Here is a 6,878-nt window from a genome sequence, read left to right as displayed (position 1 = left end):
GAAAATTGGCTAATCTAGCGCGAAATAGCGCACATGTGCGATGATAAGCTCAAGTATTAAAGCTGACGTATGCGTCGATATTCCTTTATGTACGAGGCCAGATTTGCCTTTATCAACGTATTATTTTTGAAATATACTTTTTATTTACGAGACGGAGTTGTTTCTGTGACCGTCTAATATTCATATTGTTGATTACATCTCGAAGCAAAACATAAATTAGGATTTTGTTAAACTAAAATTACTTAGCGCTCGTTAAAGAATGAGAGGATTTATTTTCTGTTTTACGTACCCTACGAAGCTTAATTTAGCGAAATTATTCATCAAGTTATTCCATTTAATTCTAGCGACGGGAAGCGTAATATAGAGAGACGGGTAGAAGAAAAGTAATAAACTGTGCGTCGTTCTTCAAATGTCAGGACTTTGTGCTTAAATGTGACCTGAAAGGACGTGAATTTATGGATTTATAGATCCAACAACCGAGGCACATCTAATAATCTATTAACCAATAAATCATCTATAAAACTAGCAATCTACGGATTTATGTATTCATAGAATCTGGCAGTCTATGAATCCATAGATTTATAAATTTACGGGGGGATTACACACGGATCAAATATATAAGCAACCTGTTGCTGTAAGCAAATCAGTAAATTTAGTAGTTCACACTTTTAATGGATAATCACTTTCCGCCCTAGGGAGGAAAATGACTACTTTCGTCCCTGTTTGGCAGGAGAAAAGTAACAACTTGATTACTTTCGTACCTGTAACAGGGACGAAAGTTAACAACTTTCCACCCTGGCGTGAAAATGGCCACTTTCGACCCTCTCTACAAGCATGGAAAGTCAAACTTTCCGTACAGGTGTTGTGAAAAATAATAACACAACGAATCGATCTGACCGCGACAAAGAGAAATGAACTGTAGCTGAGGTAATATTTTTCGCAATAATTTCTTTACTTAGGTTTTTTAAATAATTAAATCGTGTAAATTTAATTCCGGGGAAGAAAGGGTATTAATTTTCCACCGATAGCTGTGTTTCAAGTCCGACAAATAATCGGCGCGCAGTTTATTAAGTTGAAATATATGTATATTATATACATTGTAATTCGTTACTTCTGTAACTATTAATTTCTTTACTTGCGAACCACGTACCGCGCCTGACTCGTATCGCCGTCTATTAATTTGTTTTTATTGTTTTATTTTAAAAAAACGAAACGAAAAAGTATAAGCAATATAGCAAAGCTCAATTTGATCTTGAAAAACAATATCATGATAAAAACAATAATACTATCGAAGGAGCGGACCGCGACAAAGAGGAAGGACCAACCAGAGGAGGACCAACCAACCAACCAACTAGAGGACCAACTTCTGTAACTATTAATTTCTTTACTTGCGAACCACGTACCGCGCCTGACTCGTATCGCCGTCTATTAATTTGTTTTTATTGTTTTATTTCAGACAAACGAAACAACGACGTACCACAATTATAAGGGCTATCCAGAAGAAAATTTTGAACAGGCTATACGAGACGTTGAAAACGGCATATGTTCAGCCCTAGAAACCATAAGAAAATATAAAGTGCCCAAATCAACTTTCTACACTCACCTTAAGCTTAGGCAAAAACAGAAAAATTATTTAAAGATATATATAAATGTTTTTTTTTCCAAAAAATAATACGCTAGATGAATCAAAGAATCAACAATTTATTTATACTATTTATTTATACTATATTATAATTTATAATAATTCATAAAAACTTATATGTAATAAAAAAATAAAATGAGTAATTAATCTTTTGTCGAACCTTTAATTAAGTCTTTTCGAATTTTTCCGCAAAATTTAAGGCACCTATAAATAAAATAATCGATACAAAAATCGCTTCTAATCGCCGTATTCTCCCTTCAAAAAATTCAAGCAGTTTCCTTCATATTTCTTTTAATCTTATTAAACTCTGAAACTTTCATCTTTTTCTCGAATCTTCTTTCAATTTCTTCAAATTTTCTTCAGTTTCTTTCAATTTCTTCGTCTAGCGACGATATATTTTATACATAATATAACAATTTAATTTAAAAATGTTGCAGGTAACATGTTTGCTCAACCCGAGCAATCTAAGTTTATACTGCTGCAACAGCTGCAGTACTTGCAGAATAACCAACAGGCTTACTACAACGAGTTGCAAACAAGTAAGATACGCTATGACGTGGAATTATCAAGACTACAGCAACTTTATGAGAAATTGAACGAGAAAATAGAAATAATGTACCAACAGCTGCAATCGCAGTAGACCTTTCGCAAACAGATATAGGATGAGGAACGAAAAACTAATAGCGAATTCGGGCGCTTGCACTAGTGCACACTGAGTGACAACATTTGCTTTGTACAAAAATTTCACAATAAATATCCACAAAATTAGACCGGCATGATCTAGGGACAACATGTAAGAACAATATCGTCCAATTGGAACTAAGAATAAAAGCCTACAAAAAAAGATTAGTGTATATAACTTTTATATGTGCAAAAGCACATTCAGGTTGACAGGATAAGCAGTATTGCGTGTGGCAAGAGATGGCGCAGCAATCAAACAAAGACAGATGCCTCTCATTAGACAAGGACAGATATAGATATGTGACAAAAAACAGGATTAGAAATGTTGTGAATGAATGCAATTCAACCTTTAATTGTAATGAATGCAATATAACCTTTGGTCGGCAATACAGACAGCTTTAGGATCCCCAAGTTGAATGTTCTAGATTCTAGCCGATAAGTCCACTCGTAAACCATATAGCTAAACGCAAGCGTGCGACAAGTTCAAAAAAGAATGATCTTGTAGAATGAACTTGTACTATCGTAATCGTTTTTTATTTACAGGATGCGGAAGGCGGCCGAATTTATGAAATGTCTCAGAAGACTTAAACGAAAAGTCGAAGAACAAGCTAACACCATTAAAAAACTTACATGAACAAGCTATAAAAGTCAAAGAACAAGCTAACACCATAAAAAACTTACATGAACAAGCTATAAAAGTCGAAGAACAAGCTAACACCATAAAAAACTTACAACATGAACTTCATATGACACATAAATTAATGAGTCATCAGGTACGAGGATACCATGTACTGCGCCTCCCGGGAATAATCAATTAATTATACATGAGTATCTGCCTACTTATTGCGGTCGACCGGGTTCCAAGGGGTCCGGTGTGCCCGGTCCCCGGGTCGGCTACATGCCGCAAGAGAACGCGCTCTACAGCGAGTTCTCCATTCGGGAAACGTTCATCTACTTCGGCTGGTGTGCCGGTATGACGACAGAACAGGTGGATGAAAAGCTGACTTTTCTGATTAAGGTGAGAGGTTTTCGGCAATCGCGGAAAGTCGGGATTTCGAGGCGAGGGCTTTTCATCATATTTAATATACCTTTCAATTCTCTCACTAATAAAATTCTAGAAAGAGAAGATCTCTTTGTCCGAAGTATCTAATTTTCGTCTCGTTTTATCGTAAATATCTTTATTGTAGATTATCGCAGGGCTCAGTAATATCTATGTTCTCTGATTACAGTTTTTAGAACTACCGCCTGAAAATCGTTTCGTTAAGGGGGTCGTCTGGTCAAGAGGCTGTTTTTTTTGGGGAATTTTTTGTAAGGAATCATAAGAATACACTTTTTTGAAACTTTTACATCATATTTATTGATATTTGAAGAGTATTTAGAAATTTTTCCAAGTTGATATATGGTCAAGAATCCGCTGTAGAGCGCCCCGACGACAGCTGTGTAAAAAAAACGGTACCCACAATTCCGGATCTCCAGTTCATCCTAAAAAAAAAAAAAAAATTCTTCTTAATCTGTGGATGTGTGGCTATCGTGTGAACTAGAACCAAATAAAAATATTGAAATTTCAATTTTTGCCAACGTTTTGAAAAAAAGTTTCATTATGAACTTTTTTCAACACATCCACAGATTAAGAGGAATTTTTTTTTTTTTTTTAGGATGAACTGGAGATCCGGAATCGTGGGTACCGTTTTTTTACACAGCTGTCGTCGGGGCGCTCTACAGCGGATTCTTGACCATATATCAACTTGGAAAAATTTCTAAATACTCTTCAAATATCAATAAATATGATGTAAAAGTTTCAAAAAAGTGTATTCTTATGATTCCTTACAAAAAATTCCCCCCAAAAAACAGCCTCTTGACCAGACGACCCCCTTAAGAATCTATCAGGTGGACAGCAAAGGAGAGTATCCTTCGCGGCTGCCATTTTAGCCGAGCCCGAACTCTAGATTCTGGACGAGCCGACAGTTGGAGTGGATCCTATTCTCCGTCAGAATATCTGGGATCACCTGGTGCAAATCACCAAGGATGGCACCAGGACCATCATCATCACTACGCACTACATCGAGGAGACTAGACAAGTCGGCCACATAATTATTATATTTCTTATCGTTATACCTATATTCTAACGTCATTTATTACATTTTCTGATATTAGTACTTTATAACATTCGACACTTTCACTTTATAACTTTCACTTTACAACTAAATCCAACCTTGTTTTATTAGTTGTACAGACAGCGCTATGAATTAAATCAACCAATTTCATTTTCTTTTAATTAGAATCGTAAAATAAAAAAATTAATTTGAATCCTGCCTCGATGCAATTAAGATTTATCTATGAAGCGTCTGATTGTTTAAAAGTTGCTCGCTGCTCGATTTTAATTGTCGCCCATATCATTATCCAAGTTATGTATTACGGACTACTTTTTCAAAGTGATTATAAAAATTATCTAAACGATGAATTGCCATTGTCCAGACAAGCCGGCATCATCGGCCTGATGAGAAACGGCAAGTTTCTGGCGGAGGAGTCCCCGGCGAAGCTGATGGAGATGCATCATTAATAATGACCGAAGAGATGGCGAGTTCTATTAGAACCTTAATTCAAATAAAGATATTTAATAAAAAATTTAGTGTTAAAACGTGTACATCGATAGAAAGTTTAAATAATGCAGTCCGAAAACATAGTTATCTTTTAACGACAAACGAAATGCAAAAATGGGAAAAATTTGTAAATAAGTTAAAAAACGGAAAAATCAACATTGAAGACGTCGACAAGGCGCTACAAATGTCACCAAATGGAGGAACGAGGTCGTCCATTCAAAATCGGAAACAATTAATTTAAAAGAAATGATTGGTGTTTCCGATTAGGATGGGAAGTTGGTGGGCTCGCAAAAGACATTTAGGAACTCTCTAAATCTGAATCAGTGGAAAAGTCACTGATTCCATCAGTGACATCTTGCATCGCTAATAAAACAGTGAAACAGGACCGAACGCGCTGCGCAATCAGCGAGAACGGCAAAGCTCACAGATTCGTCAGTGTTATATCGTTATTCACTTATTATTACCGACGCCGTCAATCGGCGGCGTCGGTTCCTCGTTCTCCGTTGTCAACGCAGCAACGTCCTGCTTGCTCTGCTTCTCCTTGTCGAGAGTCTTCCGTCTTCCGGTGGCTTCTTCATGAAGGTCCTCTCGTTCGTGAGGTCTATCACATCCTAGGAATCGAGCACGTCCGACCAGAAGGAATTAATAGAGTAGTTACGATCACGTGAGTACACCTCGATGAAGAGTTGTCGCGTGCCAGGCCAGTTTGAATAAATTATGTATTTAGTGTAAATACATGTAAATACATGTTTGAATACAGTTTTTTATGATGTACTTAGAGCCAGTTCCACAAACGTCGGTTAACTCTTAACCTCAAGTTCACTTATCCTTTGTTTCTTTCTAACGTCCCCCTTAGAAAGAGACGAAGAGTGAGTTAACCTAAGGTTAAGAGTTAACCGACGTTTGTGGAACTGGCCCTTATAGTATTATATTTCGCAAAAAATGCGGTAATATGCGGTTATTTTAATAACATATTTTTGGCATTTTATAAAATTTACTAGAATTTTGAAACAGCAATTTTTACAGCACTTTGTGTACTGCATAATAACATATATTTTTAGAGAACGCATTTTGGCGAAATTATATCTGATTTTTATTATTACTCATGTACTTAATATGTGTAAGTTGTCTAGCTGGATATACATTTCAATTTGTTTCAGATAATCTTCAATTATTAAAATTTTGTGGATATGGGTGAAATTACGAAATGGTCGCCAGGCGAGGTAGCAGAGAAAATATTGGATCTTACACAAGACAATATAGTTGCTAATGCTTTTTTGGGTGAGCATTCTGAATGAGTGAGCCAACATTTTTTTTCATGCAGAGGGCTTTTGTAATTCTTGTTATAGTTGTAATTATATTCCTGATTTTTAATATCATATTGATTAACAAACACTGATGACTGTCGAAACTCATAGAATTTGTCTGTACAGTTGAGGCTCAGAGATGATCACTGAAAGATCGTAAATAATAGCTGCGGTCCACTTGACGCTTCAGATGCTTTAAAGCGTTCTTCTTCTCCTTCTTTCTTCATTAAAAACAAGGAGAAAATGAATGCTACGAAGCATTTGTAGCGTATCTCGTAACATGGAATATGTGATCTCTCAGTGGTTATTTGTAAATTCTAACATTTCAGACGAGTCGTAACAGTTTTGGATTCAAATATCGATATCGATCTGAAGTTGTTGCAGCGTTTTGCGAAAAGTGATATGGATCGTCTGAATTGTTATGTATGCCACCATAATGTCCCCAATGGATTGAATGGTATACTTTATACTTTCACTGATTATACAGCATTCTAAGTTTCACTAATTTTTCAGTTGAATTTCACTGATTGTCAGTGGCATACTTTAGACTGATGCCTTCAGTGAATATTCACTGCTAATCAGTGACTATTCACTGTTTCAGATTTAGAGAGAAAATTTTGGATTATTTAGATGAAATAGTTGGAAAAT

The 6,878-nt window shown here is 35.9% G+C and overlaps 1 pseudogene; it reads left to right on the top strand.

The window, feature by feature from the left end:
* The window catches only part of LOC112461350, a 7,158-nt pseudogene extending 2,275 nt beyond the window's left edge, over window positions 1-4,883 (top strand).
* Window positions 4,884-6,878: the final 1,995 nt, after the last annotated feature.

Source organism: Temnothorax curvispinosus, unplaced genomic scaffold (genome assembly GCF_003070985.1).
Source record: "Temnothorax curvispinosus isolate PA1 unplaced genomic scaffold, ASM307098v1 QBEX01011286.1, whole genome shotgun sequence".
Lineage (NCBI taxonomy): Eukaryota > Metazoa > Arthropoda > Insecta > Hymenoptera > Formicidae > Temnothorax > Temnothorax curvispinosus.
This window is presented reverse-complemented; position numbering and strand designations above follow the sequence as displayed.